Raw genomic sequence first — 18,327 nt, 5'->3', positions numbered from 1 at the left:
AGGATTCATTAGGACAATTGCCTGTGGTGAATTAGCAGGAGAAAAGAATGAAAGGGAAATGATTTACCAAGGACCAATGTATGAAGTGTTTCAGGGAAACAAAAGAATTATCAGTGAGTGAAATCTGAAAAAATGGTGATAAAGAGTAAAAGTTCACTTTTTTACTAGTGTTAATAAATTTGAATTTTTAGAGATGCTGTTTACAGCTTGCCTTACACATTGGAGAAAACATTCTACACAGTTTTAGGCAGATGACCTCTAAGTCATTTTGTGTAAAGAGACTGTGGTGACTGCAGGAAAATTTCTTGGAGGAGGAAAAAATAAATTTATGTTCTTCTGCCATCTGTTCTGCATATGGCACTGTTTAGGGATCCGGAAGTGACAGCACAAGTTGTCAAGGACCACTATTTGGCCACGATGACACAGCATGTGCTGCTCATCTTTTAACACTTTTAAGTAAGGCTCACATGTGTAAATATTGTGTTGTCTCTCTGGTATAAAAAAGCAAAAGAGTAATAAAATTCAAAAGATACAACGGATAATGTGAAAATTAGAGGGAAATAAAGTGGGTGAAAGGAAAGAGTAACTCAGATGGGGAAAGGAGAAAACAACTTACGCTACTCTTACTCATGTTCCTGTGTTGCTTCTGGACTACTTTCTGTAAGGTTAACATTCAAATATACATGGGCTAGTACTTCCAAAATTTTCTGTGCAATACTGTAGTAAAGAAATAAAAGCAATAAAAATAGGTACTTCCCCCAAAAAGGAGAAAGTAAACATTTACTTTCATAAAATGTTGTGATATTTTAAAATTTCATATTCAATTGCATTGTGTTGATATCAGTAACCCAAAACATTACTTTAGACGAGTTTCCACTTTTTATAAAAATTTGTCCAAATTGGAGGAAACGCAGTCATGTGAGGTGTCGTTAGTCAGAGCAGAGAGTGCCAAAACCAAGGGAGGCAAGCAATTTGCCTAATTCTTGTTTCTAAGTGCACAACTCAGAGATCTGACTGCTCTCTACATGCACTCAAGGCATCGTGAGTACAGAGAATGGCTTATATCTCTGTAGCTCCCAAAACTCACAGCCCAATATTCTGAAATACATGATGGGCTTGTGTCTGTCACTTCTAAGTGTGACCCATGAAACGTTGAACCTGTGTGCATGTGAGGGGCTCGATACAGCATGCACTTTGTCACTTCTCAAGAGCAGGGACTGTGACTTGTAGGCCAATCCTGAACATTAGTCTGCCTTGAAATTTTCTCTATGAATCATTCACTCTACCACCTTTATTTTCAGCTCACACAAAGTACTGGGACATGGAGAGAATGTAGCCAAGATTTTGCCAAAAATGTAGCATGTTTGGCTTCTACTCCAGTTACTAATAGAGTTCTTATTCACAGCCTGAACACCATGATCCAAACCTTATGCATTGTTACTAGAATGTTAGTCTCATGGGCTCCTGCCAACATCTCCCATCAATCTCTATTTAAAGCTTTCTTAGCTCAATAACTAACATCTCTAATCCTTTTAAAACAGTTTCCAAAAGCCAGTTCCAGTGATTTCTCAGTAACAGAAGGTAAAGGATTATGGTGAGCAAAGGAAAGAGAGTACTAGGATAGATATGTGATTAGAGAACATGATTTGCTTGTGTGCAACTGTCATAATAAATTTCATTTTTTTTTCAGTAGATACATGTAATTGTCACAATGAAAATGTAAGGAAAAGTAAAAATACCTATTTTTCTTTATAACTTACTCACTTGTGATGCTGAATGCTATAAAATGTATTTGTCAAGAATAGAACTTCACAATGTTAGAGAAAAATCATCTCTCGTTTGGACTCATGTTAGCCAAAATTTTATTTTAAATTTTTCACATGAAATTTCTGAATTTACAAATTTCATATTCAAGTACCTTATGAAGTTTTTAATTGGTCCTAACAAAATTGTTTAAAATACTTCCTCAAGAGCCTGTACTTCATTTAATGAATTTTAAAAATACATTGAGAATAAATGCCTTATATCCTTCTACTAGTATTGGAGACCACTAAAAAGTAGTTCTGAGCAGGATTTAAATTTTACTAATTGGCTTTTTATGTTTATCTGTAAGTCTGTCCTAGGCCGAGGCCCCTTGCCTGGCAAAGGGAGATAAATCATAGTAAGTGAACCTTTATAAATCACTGGTTGTGGCTGAGGCCTATAGTGGCCTGTGAGGCCAGAAATACCTCAAAGGGCAAGATAAGGCCACAGCTGCAGACACTCTGGCTCCAACTCCAATTAACAAGGGAGACACTGCAGCTGCAAAGATTACTCCTTCAGTCTCACTTCTACCATGTCTTCATGATAAGATAGTGCTACTAAATTTACTTGATTCATGACTTGGAAACATCTTTGAAGTGACTTCCAAGGTCCTGCTCACTGCCTACTCTTTCCTCAGTTTCTCTGCCCTTTGTCCTTGGTCCTTGGTCCTAATATAAGAGGACTGACCCAGAAAATCTGTTGTCTTTACCATCAAAGCCTTGAGCTTAATTAAATTAATTTGACCCTCCTGGAACCCTACAAATCATACAATTTGTTTCTTTTTATTTAACCTCCACTGTACACTCATTTAGGAGATCAGGGTCTAGGACCAAACCCGATAACTGGTGCCTGAACAGGGACTTAAAATCTTTGTACTGGGAATTTATAGCCTGAATGAGTAAGTCCACGCTGAGTGGAAAGTTTTGTACTTGAAGGAGGCCTTCACAGGACAAAAACTTCACCAGGGACACCTGGAGAGAAGAGAAGGAAGAAAAAGTGTGAGTTATTGGGGAAAGGCAAATAAGAACCATATTAATATTTGCAATGTTCAGAATGGCTGTTATCAAGTGTATTAGACACTTTCTCATTGCTGCGGAAAAATAACTTACAATCACAACTTACGGGAAGAGACATTTATTTTGCCTTGTGATTTCAGAATTTCAGGCTCTGCCTGGTGGGCTGGCACCAAGACAAAGATGGTGTCTTGGAAGAAACATGCACAATGCATGACAGCCAGGAACCACAGGTAGCAGAGAAGAACCTAGGACGAGAATGCACATCTCCAAATCTCATATCCACCAACCACTCCTCTAAGCAGGCCCCTCCATCCAACACCACAGTTAGTTATCCATTGATTGACAGAGATGGTGGCAAGTTGGCTCACCTGTCACACACTCATGCTGCATTAGCCTTACTCGGAACTCAGGATGTCTTTGGGAGGCTTTTGAGATCTAAGACATAGCATTACACACACACACACACACACACACACACACACACACACACACACACAGATCTCCCCAAGGCCTACACCTATGTCATTAGAAAAAAGCATGCCACCTAACTCTAAGTTTGGCCAAATTACAACCTCTCCCTCACTGCTGAATGATCCACTCTAGATTCTCCTGTGATGCCCAAAGCAACCTCCAAAGGCTACATTTGCTGGGGTTTGCTCATTTTCTTAGATGCTTTCTTTCACATATTTAATATTTCTGTATTTTTCTAAAGAGGTATTGCACTTTTTACAATCACACCAATCTGTTTATAAACCATGCAATTTTGACTTCAAATTTGCCAATACTTTCAAGTAGCAAAATTGTTGAATCTGCTACATTTTATTATTACTATTATTATTATTAATGGTATTATTGCTAAGTATTGAATCCAAGATTTGCATTCAGCTACTTCTCCAGCCCTTTTTACTTAGTTTTATTTTTAAACTGTGTATTACTGTTTCCCAGGTTTAGATAGAATGTGCAATCCTCCTTTCACAGCTTCTTAGAGTGATGGGATGATGGGCAGTTAACCCTGGCTGCTTTTCAGTTCTCATATTGTAAATCTGATTGAAAGCAGCAAATAGTATCCTGGAAGCATCCTGAACATTAGTCTGCCTTGAAATTTTCTCTATGAATCATTCACTCTACCACCTTTATTTTCAGCTCACACAAAGTACTGGGACATGGAGAGAATGTAGCCAAGATTTTGCCAAAAATGTAGCATGTTTGGCTTCTACTCCAGTTACTAATAGGGTTCTTATTCACAGCCTGAACACCATGATCCAAACCTTATGCATTGTTACTAGAATGTTAGTCTCATGGGCTCCTGCCAACATCTCCCATCAATCTCTATTTAAAGCTTTCTTAGCTCCATAACTAACATCTCTAATCCTTTTAAAACAGTTTCCAAAAGCCAGTTCCAGTGATTTCTCAGTAACAGAAGGTAAAGGATTATGGTGAGCAAAGGAAAGAGAGTACTAGGATAGATATGTGATTAGAGAACATGATTTGCTTGTGTGCAACTGTCATAATAAATTTCATTTTTTTTCAGTAGATACATGTAATTGTCACAATGAAAATGTAAGGAAAAGTAAAAATACCTATTTTTCTTTATAACTTACTCACTTGTGATGCTGAATGCTATAAAATGTATTTGTCAAGAATAGAACTTCACAATGTTTCTATTATATACATTGTTACTATTTATTTTTACACTCAGATCAAATAATATTTTACCCTCTCTTCCTATGATAAAATACAACAATTCTCATTGGTTAGATTTTTAAAAAAATGTTCCCCAAAGTCTCACACATCCAGAGGTGAGGATTTTGGAAGGCAATTGTTTAATGGAGGAACAGGGTGCATCAAGAGATTAATCAACTCATGTGTTCCTAAGTGAACTTGCTCTTAAGAAGTGGGACCACTGGGAGGTGAGTTACAGTGTAATAAGGTGGAAGGATGTGTCCAACCCCAGCTTCTCCCTTCTGTCTTCCTGATTTCTGGATGCACTGTTTGAATAGCACTCTTCTGCCATGCATTTGAAATATGAGTTTCTGCCATGGATTCAGTCAACCATGCACTGAATTCACAGAAGCTGTAAGCCAAATGAGCCTCCCCACTTTAAGTTTTGAGTGTTCATTTTGTTTCTCAGTGATGGAAAAGTAATTTATGAAACAATGCAGAAGTAAGTATGAGAAATAACTTCACAACCTATGTCTCTGATTATCCAGTGATTGGGTTTAAGGGATAAACATTGATTCACTCAGTACCAGTTTTGCAACAGACAATACCCAGACTTTCTTATAAGTCCTCCCCTTTGGCTCCTAAAGCATCAGTCAGATTGGCTCAGCTTTAAAAATTTGACCACAAAGTAACTTTTCACTAATTTATCAAGGCAGATTCTTTCTCATTGCTGAATTTCATGGGTTAGACACTTCTTTTTAAGTCTAACTACTCGTTTTTTCACAGTCTTAACTGTTCAGCACAATAGAACTATTGATTAGAATAACATTTCCATGGGTTAACTGAACACCCTTTCACAAATAGTCAAATTTATTTTGTCAAAGTAGATTTAAATTTAGTCTCAATTGCCAATAAATTTCTCCAGAAATTAACCAGAGAGCAGAGAGGAAACTTTTGAATGCCAGATAGTCCTCTATTTAGCAGAACACGCAGAAGTATTTCTCAAACTCTTTAATGGTTAAGTCCATTACAAAATGTGAGGATTTCAATAAACATCATCTATCATCTCTCTGGTCCTTTGATTTTGTTCTCCAGTATTCTAGAACATTCCTTCTAGGTGTAATACTGGAAATATACTGAATACAGTGCAGTGATTATGCTGGGGAGGTGGTGGCTCTAAACTCTGAACTGGCTTATCTCCAAATTATCAAAGACCAGTGAGAGGAGATTTGGTCCTCAGGGACTTTAGGGATCAATTAGAAGAAAAGTTGGGATAGTGAGGCTTTGATGAGATAACCTTTAACATATGAAACACAGAGCCTGAGGGAACCATTTGTGACAAGTCTTACTATGTTTTTGCTTGAACAAGAAAATAGTGAGGGATGAAATTTTAATTAATCAGTGTGAATCCAGCTATGTCAGAAGAGAGGGCAGTGAAGCTGTTTTACAATTTGGGCTTAGAATCATCAGAGGCAGTAACCATGAACAATTGTTGCACCATGTACTTGGGGATTTTTTCAGGGATTTTGGCAGGTGAGGAAAGCCTTCTGATGTTGGGAAGAGTTATCACTTGATGTGGTACCTGTTGGCATGGGACATGGTCCAGCCACACTGCCCTGCAGTATGACTCCATTGGGCAGCCTTTACAGCAAGGAACAGACAGTCCATAGAGAATGGTGCCATGACACAATGATTTATCTTCTCAAAGTGCAAACTCAGAGAATTCTCACCAGATGAGTCTAAATGATATTAGTGAACAGGGGAGATTTATGTTAGGTGTAGCTAAGGGAGACATTTTGGAGAGACAGTTTCACCATGATAGCCATCTTTTGCTACTCACACTATACAGCCTTACGTAACAAACTGGAAACACTGAGTAATTTAATGTGTAAAGAGAGACTCTTTGAGCCTCCTGGAACCTGACAATGTGCTCCTCCTGAAGGCTGTGTCTGTGTACAAGACATTGGATTTCTTGGGGTCTAGAGCTTCCTATTTAAGTTACAAAAGAGACAAAGGAATTCCATTGTATTGAGGACCTCCTATGAATGGAACACAGAGCCCAGCCAATTCCTGTCTGCAGCTTTCCTATTAAGTTGTGGGGACACAAATAGCTGAAACTGAGACAAAATTTCCATATATTCAATGCTTTAGATCTCAGGTATGCAACAATGTGCATGTATCTACAATATCCTGTTGCCAATGGAATTAAAGTTTTCAGTACAAAAAAGAGATAGTTGGCATAATAGCCATAAAATCATCTTTATACTCAGAGCTTAAATGCAAATATTAGAAAAATGTTCTTAAAAAGAAACAGTAGAAAATCTAAAGAACCATGAAAACAACTCTCACATGGAATACATAAGCATTCTTTGTGTTTGGTGCCTTTTATTGAAAATGCAGTATTTTCAGTGTTTTCCGCAGAGAACTTTCTTCCTCAGAATTTAAACCTGAGTGAATCACAGAGTAAAGGAATTCCCTCCCCAACCAACTTTCTGATGTTCTCTAAGAACATAGGAGAACATAAATTTAAGACTGATTTTTCTGCTATCTGACCACAGTTCATGAGTTTGGGCTGTCATAGAAGGTTATTACTAGGGTGGATATTTGGTTTGTTTGCTCAGGAGAGATGCAGAGAGCCCACCATGCAGGATCACCATGCAAAGGGAGAACAGACAGTGTCATTCAAGGGACACCTCTGTGTCTCTTTGGAAGCCAGCTATGCTGAGGGGCCTGGCCTCCAGGATTCAAGGCTGTGCTTTCCATGGTCAGAGCCAGCTCCAGCTGCCCTTACTGTCTCCTGACTGCTCTCTCCCAAGTGTCCTTTCCCCAGCTACTAGTTCCCCACCGAGAGCTTCCAGTGACCTCTGGACAAACTGGACCATGGCATAGCTCTGGCTTCCTGTCAAACACAGCACAAATTCCAACCAATTTCCTCTTCTTACAGAAATGGTCCTAAGTCTATGCTTGAAGATGAATTGCCTATTTCTTTTGCCTTTTTGGTCTGAATATCTTTCCATTCTAGGCTTTCTCCTTGCTGCTCCCTTTGAGCAGGACAGTCAATCCCTAGACCGGCTCCCACAGTAGCTCCACATTGGGGCTGTTGCATTTTATATCAGATGTCCCTGGAAAGCCTCAACTAGTCACAGATGTGCTCTTTGGGAAGCGTTTAGAGGACAGGGGTACTGTGTCTGACTTGTTTTTAGGAATGGTTTGGCTATAGGGGCCAGGTTGCTGTGGGGATGACCAGGAGGGTTGCATCTCTTTTTCTGGCTTCTCCATGGATTCTCTTTTCCCAGATACCTGGGTGTTGGGAGTAGGTTTTCCTCCACCATGACTACTTCCATGCTGTCCTGCTTTGGAGCCAGCAGACTATGGACAGAAACTTGAGCCAAATTGAACCTGCTTTCCTTTAAGTTGCAAGTGTGTCATATTTTGCTCAATGAGGAGGAAAGTAACAACTGACTTTTCCAGAACTCTTTTCCTACTGTCTCTCTGGACTTGCTCCCTCTGTATTTCTCTTTCTAGTAAGAATGACTGTACAGCACCCACATTGTATATTGCGACTTGTTCTGTTCCATGACTTGCCCATGGTTTTAACTACTTATCATATAATCTTGTTCACTGTAATCACTGAAACATGTCAGTGTTTAGAAACATCGCAATACAAGAGTGAGCACAGTTTGAAGGAAGTGTTGTGTCCTGTTGAAGGTGGTCATAAGTTTTGTCCCTACACGTTAGATATGAGACATTTTTATTTAAAAAGAAACACAAAACAAAACAGTAAAAGGCTACAAGTAATACTGAATTTCAAGAAAAAATATACAGTAAGAATTCACTAGTTAGTAATTACATATTGTCATCTCAGAAACAGTTGCCCAGGTAAAAATAAAAGCATAGAAAGTGGACATTAATACAATGAGATTGCAGACAGTTCTGTTCAATGATCTAACAAAAATTCAGTAATATGTTTTTCTATCCTACACACTTAAATATACTTGCAGTTGGATCTTTTAGATCACTTTCTTTCCTCTCTTTTGTGATAACAATCACACATTTTGGCTTCCATTACTCCCACAATTCTTATAACTTTTTCTTTGAAGAGGGAAAGAAAAACAAACCAAAACAAAACAAAACAGACAAAGAAAAACCCAATGTGACAAAGCAAAACAGAGTCAGTTAGAACAGGAGGATGGACATAGTATATAATACAAAAAGAGATTACTACGTGATCAACAATGGTTACCATTATGCCTCTTGTTATCTTAAAAAGAGTTGCCTATATCAGTTGGTATAAAAGAATTGAACAAAACAGTACAGAACAAGACCAATAAAACCCACATTGGAGACCTTACAGGACTTCCAAAGAAGATAATAGTCAAAACATAATGGGCATCGAAGAATATCTGGTTGCCTTCAAAGTGGTTGCCTATACCCTCACATTTGATACTACTAAACAAAACAGAATATAATACAATCAGTCAGAACAAGATATGGAGAACAATACAGGGGTTCAAATCAGGTTAATAGGAAAACAAAAAGTTACTATAATATATCCCACTATTTTTAATTTAGTTGTCCCTTAATTAAAAGATACTAAGAAATAAATTAATTTAAAAAAGGGGGGGAGATTGAGATAAAAAAGAACATATCAATAGAACAACACGGATCAGAACCAAACAATTTAAGCATCATTGTGTTTCACCACCAGATAGCCTGACATTAATAGTAGTTACCATAGTGTCTCTTTCCTTGAAATATTTGAGTCTAACTTCGTACATTATAGCATCAAACTTATCAACACAGTGTGCAACCTTTCAAGAGAATGGAAATATTGCAGGTTATTTAGAACCAGCTAACAGAAACCAAACATTGGTTTCTGTATTATCTCTTTGCCTATAAAAATTTTTGCTTATACTATTACATACATTAAAATATAATAAGATACAACATGTTAAAATCAATGGAAACAGATGAACAACAACTTGATGGGGCTTCAAAACAGGATGATATAAATCAGCACTAGCTATTATGCTGTCTTATTTTCTTCAAAATAACTATTCATAGTATCACAGACAATAAAATAAAACAACCCAGATTAAAACCATTCCAATTAATGAGTGAAAACATTATATGTCTTCAAACCAGTGTGACTGGGAATCATGATTACCACGTACTTTTATGTATTCTATCATTTCTTACACTAGGGAAACTATTCGGTATTTATACATGTGAACTTGATTTATTTCACTTATGAGTATGGTCTCAAGCTGTGTCCATTTATTTATAAATGTCTCAATGTGATCATTCTTTATAGCTGAGTAGCACTCCATTGTATAAAAATACCACAACTATTTTATCCATTCCTCAGTTGATGGGACACTTAGGTTGTCTCCAAGATCTGGCTATTACAAATTGTGATGCTATAAACATGGGTGCACCATATATCACTGTGGTCTGATGCTTTCAGTTCTTCTGGGAATATGCCTAGAAGTGGAATAACTGAGTCAAATGGGGCTTTCAGTCCCAGCTTTTGGAGAAGTCTCCAGACTGACCTCCACAATGGTTACACTAGTCTAAACTCCCACCAACAGTGCAGGAGAGTTCCTTTTTCTCCACAACATTTGTTGTTGATGGTTTTCTTGATCTTGGCCATTCTTTCAGTAGTGAGATGAAATCTCAGTGTGGTTTTAATTTCCATTTCTCTAATGACCAGTGATGGTGAACATTTTTTCATGTATTTATTTGCCGTTTGTATTTCTTCATCGGAAAATTGTTTATTCATCTCAGATGCCCATTTTTGGATGGGGTCTTTAAATTTTGGGGGTCTGATTTTTTAAAATTCTTTTTATGTTTTAGACAGAAATCTTTTGTCTGAGGGGCAATTCACTAAGATTTTTTTCCCAGTTTGTGGGTTTTCTTTTCACATTGTTAGAGATTTCTTTTGACGTGCAGAAACTTTTTAACAAGATGTGATCCGAATTATAGACTCTGGGAAGTATTTCCCGTGCGGCTTGGGTCTTGTTCATGGATTCTCTACCTACCACTATGTCTTCAAGGTTTTTACCCAATTTGTCTTCCAGTAGACTTAGTGTCTCTGTCTTAATAGTTAGATCTTTGATCCATTTAGATTTTATTTTAGTATATGGTGATAGGCATGGGTGTAGTTTTAGTTTTCGGCATATGGAGAGCCAGTTTTTCCAACACCATTTATTAAAGAGTCTATGGTTCTTCCAGTGAACATGTTTATCAAAGATAAGGTGGTTGAGTGTGTTTGTAGTTTTGGTTATATCTTCTGATCTATTCCACTGATCTTCAGCTCTGTTTTGATTCCAGTACCATGTTGATTTTACTACAGTTGCTTTGTAGTGTAACTTCAAGACAGGGATTGTGATGCCTCCTGCCTTGCCTTTAATGCTTAGAACTGTCTTTTCTATTCTAGGTCTCTTCTCACTCCAGATGAATTTTAGGAGTGATTTCTCAAGATCTATGAGGTATATTGATGGTATTTTTTATCGGGATTGCATTCTATCTGTGTAAGAGTTTTGGGACAATGGCCATTTTCACAATATTTATTCTTCCTATCCATGAGCAAGGAATGTCTTTCCATTTTCTGAGATCATCTTCAATTTCATTTTTCAGTTTATTATAACCTTCCCTGTATAGGTCTTTCACTTCTTTCATGAGAGTAATTCCTAAATATTACATTTTTTTGGTTGCTGGTGTGAAGGGTGTGGCTTCTCTTATTTCTCTCGCTGTGATTTTGTTGTTAGTGTATAGGAATGCTATTGATTTTTGAGTATTGATTTTGTATCCAGCCACATTGCTGAATTTATTTATTATATCTAGGAGTCTTTCAATGGAGTTTTGGGGGTCTTCTATGTAGAGTACCATATCATCTGTAAATAGTGATAATTTAACTTTTTTTACTATCTTTATGCCATTTATTTCTCTCTCTTGTCTAATTGCTCTGGCTAGTATTAAATAGGAGTAGTAACAGGGGACATTGTTGTCTTGTGCCTGATTTTAAAGGAAAGGCCTTTAATTTTTGGCCATTTAGTATGATGCTGGCTGTTGGTTTGTCATAAATGGCCTTTATTATGTTGAGGTAAAGACAATCTATTCCAATTTTCTACAAGGTTCTTATCATAAATGAATGTTGTACCTTATCAAATGCTTTTTCTGCATCTATAGAAATGGTCATGTGATTCTTATTTTGACTCTGTTTGTAAGATCACCATCCCAAAGAAGACCCCAAGGGACCATCTCTCATGGAAATCAAGGGGTTTTATTGTCCATGCATGCGAGAGACTCTCTGACCGCACTCTGATAGAGAGAGGGGAGAGAGCCCCGGGTAAGAGAGTACAGAGTATATATAGCCAAAAACTGCAAAGCAAGCATTGGTTACAGAAGCAGATCGAATTGGTTAATAGGGGTCCTGTCCTTTGCTTACTAGTGGGTGAGCTCTCTGCTGCAGGTGGCTTGATGTTTTTGAAAATTCATATCCTGTCTGGCAGGGTCGATAGTTCATGGTGGTCTTATTTTTGGGGATGTCAGATCACAAATTCCCTATCAAGTCAGAGCATCTGGTTGTTCTGACTGAGTGACAAGGCAAGAGGGGTTTCCTGAATGTTGTAACTCTTCATATTGATAGGGTGGACTACATTTATTGATTTACATATGTTGAACCATCCCTGCATACCTGGCATGAATCCCCCTTGGTCATGGTGTATAATCTTCTTGATGATTTGCTGCATCCTATTTGCCAATATTTTATTGAAGATTATTGCATCTGCGTTCATTAGGGAAATTGTAGTTCTCTTTTTCAGTTGGGTCTTTCTCAGGTTTTGGTACTAGAGTAAAATTTGCTTCCAGGAGTGACTTGGGAAGGATTGCTTCCCTTTCAATTTCATTGAAGAGTTTTAGGAGTGTTGGCATTAGCTCTTCTTTCTATTTCTTGTAGAATTCTGCAGTGAATCTGTCTGGGCCTGGGCTCTTCTTTATAGGTAAGGACTTAATTATGTTTCTGATTTCATTAATAGAAATTGGGTTATTCAGCAGTTTTACATCTTCTTTACCTAGCTTTGGTACTTCATATGCTTCTAGGAATCTATTTCTTCTGTGTTATCAAACCTTTGAGAGTAGAGGTTTTCAAAATAGGTGTTGATGATCTTCTGTATTTCTATTGGGTCTGTAGTGATTTCACCTTTTTCATTCCTGAACGCATGAATTTGAGCTTTTTCTTCCCTTTTTAAAATAAGGTTGGCTAGGGGCTTATTGATTTTATTTATTCTTTCAAAGAACTAACTCTTTGATTCATTGATTTTTTGGACTGTTTTCTTAGTCTCTATTGCATTGATTTGTACTCTGATTTTTATTATTTCCTCTCTTCTTTTGGCTTTGGGCTTGACTTGCTCTTCTTTTTCTAGGTGTTTGAGGTGTAGCATCAGGTTATTTATTTGTATTTGTTCTGTTTTACTGATGTGGGAACTCAGTGCAATAAATTTTCCCCCGAGGACTGCTTTCATTGAATCACACAGATTTCAGTAAGTTGTATTTGTGTTTTCATTTGTTTATAGGTACTGTTTAATTTCTTCTTTAATTTCCTCTGTGACCCAGTGATTACATAAGAGGGTTTATTCAGTTTCTATGTGTTTGTGGGATTTTTGCAGTATCTTTTATCATTAATTTCTAATTTCATAGCACTATGCCCTGATAACATGCAAGGAATAATTTCAACTATTTTGCATTTATTTAAATATGTTCTGTGAGTTAATATATGGTCTGTTTTAGAGAATGACCCATGTACTGCTGAGAAGAATGTGTGTTCTGTTGTTGTTGGGCAGAATAGTCTGTATATGTCTATCAATTCCATTTGTTCACAGGTGAGATTTCGTTTTTTTTTTTTTTTTTTTTCTTCTTTGCTGATTTTCTGTCTGTTTGATCTCTCCATTGGTGTCAATGTTTTGTTAAAGTCTCTTGTTATAATTATATTTCTGCTAATTTGGTTTTTCATTTCTGATATTACTTATATTATATAACTGGGTGCTCTGGAATTTGGTGCATATATATTTAAGATAGTTATATCTTCCTCTTGAAGTTTTCCTGTAACCAGTATGTAGTAACCTTCTTTATCTCTTCTGATCATTATTGATTTGAAGTTCACATTTTCTGCAAACAGAATAGCTACTCCCGCTTTTTTTGGGTTCTTGTTGCATGAAGTATTGTTTTCTATCCTTTGACTTTCAGTCTGTTAGTGTCCTTTTGGGTTACATGGGTGTCTTGTAGACAGCATATGGTGGGATTTTGTTTCTTGATCCATTCTGCTAGTCTATTTCTTTTAATTGGTGCATTCCGATCATTTATGTTAATGGTTATATTGGTTTATTGCTGACATGTTACATTTCTGTTGTTGCATCTTTATCTTTCTGTTCTGTTTAATTGTCTGCTTTGTTTAGTGGTTTTTTTCCTAAGTGTATCTAAACTGTCTTTCAGTATTCTTTGCAGGATTGGCTTAGTGATCATGAAGCTCTTCAGCTGTTCTTTGTCATGGAAGTATCTTATTTCTCCATCGATTTTGAAGGACAGTTTTTCAGGGTATATCAGTCCAGGTTGGAAAGCATTTTCCTTTAGGATCTGAAATACTTCACTCTATGCTCTTCTTGCCTTTATTGTTTGTGTTGAGAAGTCCGCTGTAATTCTGATAGGTTTTCCTTTATAGGTGATCTGTCTTTTCTCTCTGACAGCTTTTTTTTGTCTTTCTCATTGTTATCTGTACCAGGGATCGTACTTATGGCAGCCTGCTTGCAAGACAGGCGCTTATGCCACTGAGCTAAATCCCCAGCCCCTCTCTGACAGCTTTTAATATTCTATTCTTTTGTTCAATTTCTGGGATGGTGATTATTATATGTCTGGATGTAGTTTTATTTTAGTGATGGCTATTTGGAGGTCTATATGCTTCACTGATCCTGATATCAGTTTCCAATTTCATGTTTGGGAAATTTTCAGCTATTACTTCTCTAAATATCCTCTTTACCTCCTTTATGTTGTCTCCTTCTTTCCCTATCATTCTTATGTTGTTTTTCTTTGTGTCATCTTGCAGGTTTTGAATTGTTATTTCTTATTTCTTGTTATTTTAAAAAGATCTTTTCTTTCCTGTTCACTGGCTGCAATCTTGTCTCTGAGGTCCGAAATTCTATCTTCGCACTCATTGAGGCAGTTTTTACAACTTTCAATGGAATTTTTGATTTCCTGTATATCTCTTTGCATTTGTTTTATATATTCTGTTTGTTTTTTATATTGTTCATCTAGGGATTCTATCTTTTTGTTTAGTTCTTCCATTTTTTTAACTGTGTCTTCTTTAGATATGTTCAACATCTCCTTCATTTCTTTTATCATTTCTTCTTTTACCTGAGAGATTATTTCTAGTTTGAATTCCTTTAAAGCTTCCCAGAGTTGCTTCTTTACTTCAGTTACTATTGTTTCAGGTTTTTCAGGTATATGACATGTATTTTCTTCTATGTACATGGCTCCTAGTCTTTCTTGGGATGGGCTGGATTCTTGAGATTGCATTTTGGTCTTTCGTTTTGTCATTTTCCTATATTTCCGTGTTTCAAGTGTTGTTCCAGAGTTTCCCCTGGGGGTGTTGGAAATTGTCCCTTGTGTCCTGGGACTCCTCTGGTAGTGTAGCTCCCTGCTTGGGCAGCAGAGCCCCTGGATTAAAAGAGGGTTGCCAGGCTCCTCTCAGGTAGACCTAAAGCCTCCTCTATCTGCACAGTTTCCCCCTCTGGTAGTAAAGCTCCCCTGAGGGAAAGAAGGCCACCTGGTGTGGTCCAGGCAATCTCAAATCCTGCTAAGCCCAGTCTAGTGTGGCTGCATGCCCAGCAGACCCCCAATCCCCTAAAGCCAGGAGCTCATGCTCTCCCAGGGATTGGATGTTGTGTAGTCATCCACTCCTTGGATGGCAAAGCTCCCCAGGCTAATAGAGGGTTCCCCTATGGCCTAGGTAGGCCTCAAACCTCCTCAGCAGGGCTGCCCCTCCTCCAGGCAGTGGCACTAGTCCTGGTTGTCTCCAGGTCAAAAGAAGGTCACAGACGAGGCTGGAGCAGGTTCCAGTGGCTCCACCCTGCTTCCTCCTTTGGGCCCACAGCTGTGGTGTGCTTTTCAGGTGGGAGAGGCATCGGACGGGGCTGGAACTGAGTCCCTCTGCTAGGCTGTGCTCTCTCCTTCTGGCAGGCAGCTGTGGAGCGCTCCTCTGGTGGGAGAGGCGGCGGGTGGGGCAGGACTGGAGTCCCTCTACTTGGCTGTCAAGACTTGTTTCCAAAGTACTGAAAAGCAGAAGAGGCAGACACCTTGTCCAACGGTGCTGGGTGCTGTCATCTTCCTGAAATAACTGCTCACATTTAGTATTGCTCCTTCTGTGTAAGCTTATTAGAATGTTTATGACACAGTTACACTCAGCTAAGTTACACTAGTTACACTCAGCTAAGGATTGATACACAGACATATCACATTCTGATTCTACTGATTTTATCTCCTACACTACTACCTCCACCCTCTTCCCTTAGACCTTCTTCCTGTCTCTACAGAGGATGTGTGCTTTCCTCTGGTAAATGTCTCTTTTGACAGGGCTCATGATTTTCAAGTTATGTGAAGTACCAGTTGGTTTAAATTACTTGAAGTGTCTATTTGCATATTCTTAGCTACTGCCTTTAGATATGGGAACATCAATAATCTAAGATGCTCTCCAAATCAATATCCTGAAAATATAACCTCAGCATTTCGAGAGAGAATCAGATATACACGTCAAGCATACAATTTTCTACTGAGACTGCACTGGCCTAATGGGTGCTTAGGTGGAAGTGCTGTGTTGTTTTTATCTGCTACAGCCTTGCAGTATACTTTGGAATCTAGTGTTGTGACCCCACCAGCGTGAACTTTTTGATCAAAATTCCTTTAGTCATTCTGGGTATTTTGTAGTTCTATATGAATCTTGAAATTCTTTTCTAGCTCTATTCATAATACTATTAATATTTTACTAAGAGTTTCATAGAATCTTTAGGTCATTTTTGGAAAAATGGCCATCTTAACAATATTGGTCTTGGTATGCTGATCCATGGAAATGGGAAGTATTTCCACTTACTATCACCTGTAAAACTTTTTTCAGTGTCAAATGAATTTTATGATAGAAGTCCTTCATCTTCTTGGTTAAGTGGATTTCTATGTACCTCACTTTTCTGAAGCCAACATGGGTGAAACTGCTTTCCTGATTTCCTCATTGGTGGGTTTACTGTTCATGAATAAGAATGGAGGAAGTGTTTGGATGTTGATCATGTATCCTGCCACTGTGACAAACTGATTTGCTACCTTAAAAAAATACTAGGAATTTTCTGATGGAAGCATTTTATTCTTCTATGTATCCTGTGGCCTGATAGGTCTCACTAAAAGCTCAGTCACCATATTTGCCATGATGGGAGTGTGCTGACCAGATGTCAGGAGAGCAATATTGAATATATTAACTAGTGTCTCTTTCCTATTTTTTATTTTAAATTCTGTATTGTTTTATAATTTTTGGTTTGTTTTGTCTTTAAAATAAAAAATCTAAAAAAGAAATGTTTTAGTCATCTCATTTAATTTTTCTAACCATATTGATAGATTTTATACTTAAAAGCTCATAGATATGTGAGAATTATCAGAAGATTTTTAAAGTTTATTTTAACAAATATTTATTTCAGATATGAGAATTAATGTGTTGAAATGTATATTTTTTGCAGAAAATAAAAGGATTCCATTAAGTTCTTTTTGTTCTTCTATAAGGTTTAACTCATACTTTATACTTAATTTTTATATTTTGTTCAAGGAAGTTAAAGTAGTAGTTTTTCATGGGGAAGTGGAACTAAACTTCAGATCATTTCATCTTGCTGGGATTGTTTCTTATCATCTGTGTGTCCCTGTTCACCTTGGTTTGTAACTCAGTGATGACTCACCTCATATGTTTGGATCCCCATCTTCACATGCCCATGTATCTTCTCCTCAGCCAGCTCTCCCTCATGGACCTGATGGATGTCACTGCTACTGTCCCCAACATGGCCTTCAACTTCTTCTCTGGCCAGAGATGAATCTCTTTGCTAGGGTGTGGGGTACAGTGATTCTTCTTGACCATGGTCAGATCTAAAATGTAACTCCTGGCTTCCATGGCTTATGACAGATTAATGGCCATCTACCACCCACTCCATTATCCTGTGCTCATGAACAGATGGATGTGTGCAAAGATAGTCATAGGATTTTGGACGCTGGGCTCCATCAACTCCCTGGTGCACACAGTCTACACCTTCATCTCCCCTATTTCAGGTCCAGGGCCATCAATCACTTCTTCAGTGATGTTCCCACCATGCTGTCCCTGGCCTGCCTGGACATGTGGGACTATGAGTACATGGTTTTTGTGAGCACCATCCTGTTCCTCCTCCTCCATTTCCTAGGCATGCCTGCTTCATATGGATGGGTCCTGTTTGCTGTCTTCCATATGTGCTTGAAAGATGGAAGGAAAAAGGCCTTTACCACCTGCTCCACAATTCTGATGGTGATCACCTTGTACTATGCTCCCTTTGTCTACACTTGCCTTCAGCCAGGAGTCTCCACTCCCCAGCAGAAGACAAGACCCTGACTGTCTTCTACACCATCCTCACCCCTATGCTGAATCCCTTCATCTACAGCCTGTGCCACAGGGAACTCATGGGGGCCATGGAAAAACTGTTTGATATATTCTTGCCCAAGAAAAAGTGATCCTGGAGTCCCTCCTCTGCCTCCTCCATCTTCTTATTCTTTGCTTAGCTGAACACTTTGAAATAGT

The 18,327-nt window shown here is 38.0% G+C and overlaps 1 pseudogene; it reads left to right on the top strand.

The window, feature by feature from the left end:
* Window positions 1-3,025: 3,025 nt before the first annotated feature.
* Window positions 3,026-18,260, top strand: LOC100734212 (olfactory receptor 2L13-like; annotated as a pseudogene).
* Window positions 18,261-18,327: the final 67 nt, after the last annotated feature.

Source organism: Cavia porcellus, unplaced genomic scaffold (assembly GCF_034190915.1).
Source record: "Cavia porcellus strain 051 isolate PalLab524CR breed Dunkin Hartley unplaced genomic scaffold, mCavPor4.1 scaffold_2, whole genome shotgun sequence".
NCBI lineage: Eukaryota > Metazoa > Chordata > Mammalia > Rodentia > Caviidae > Cavia > Cavia porcellus.
This window is presented reverse-complemented; position numbering and strand designations above follow the sequence as displayed.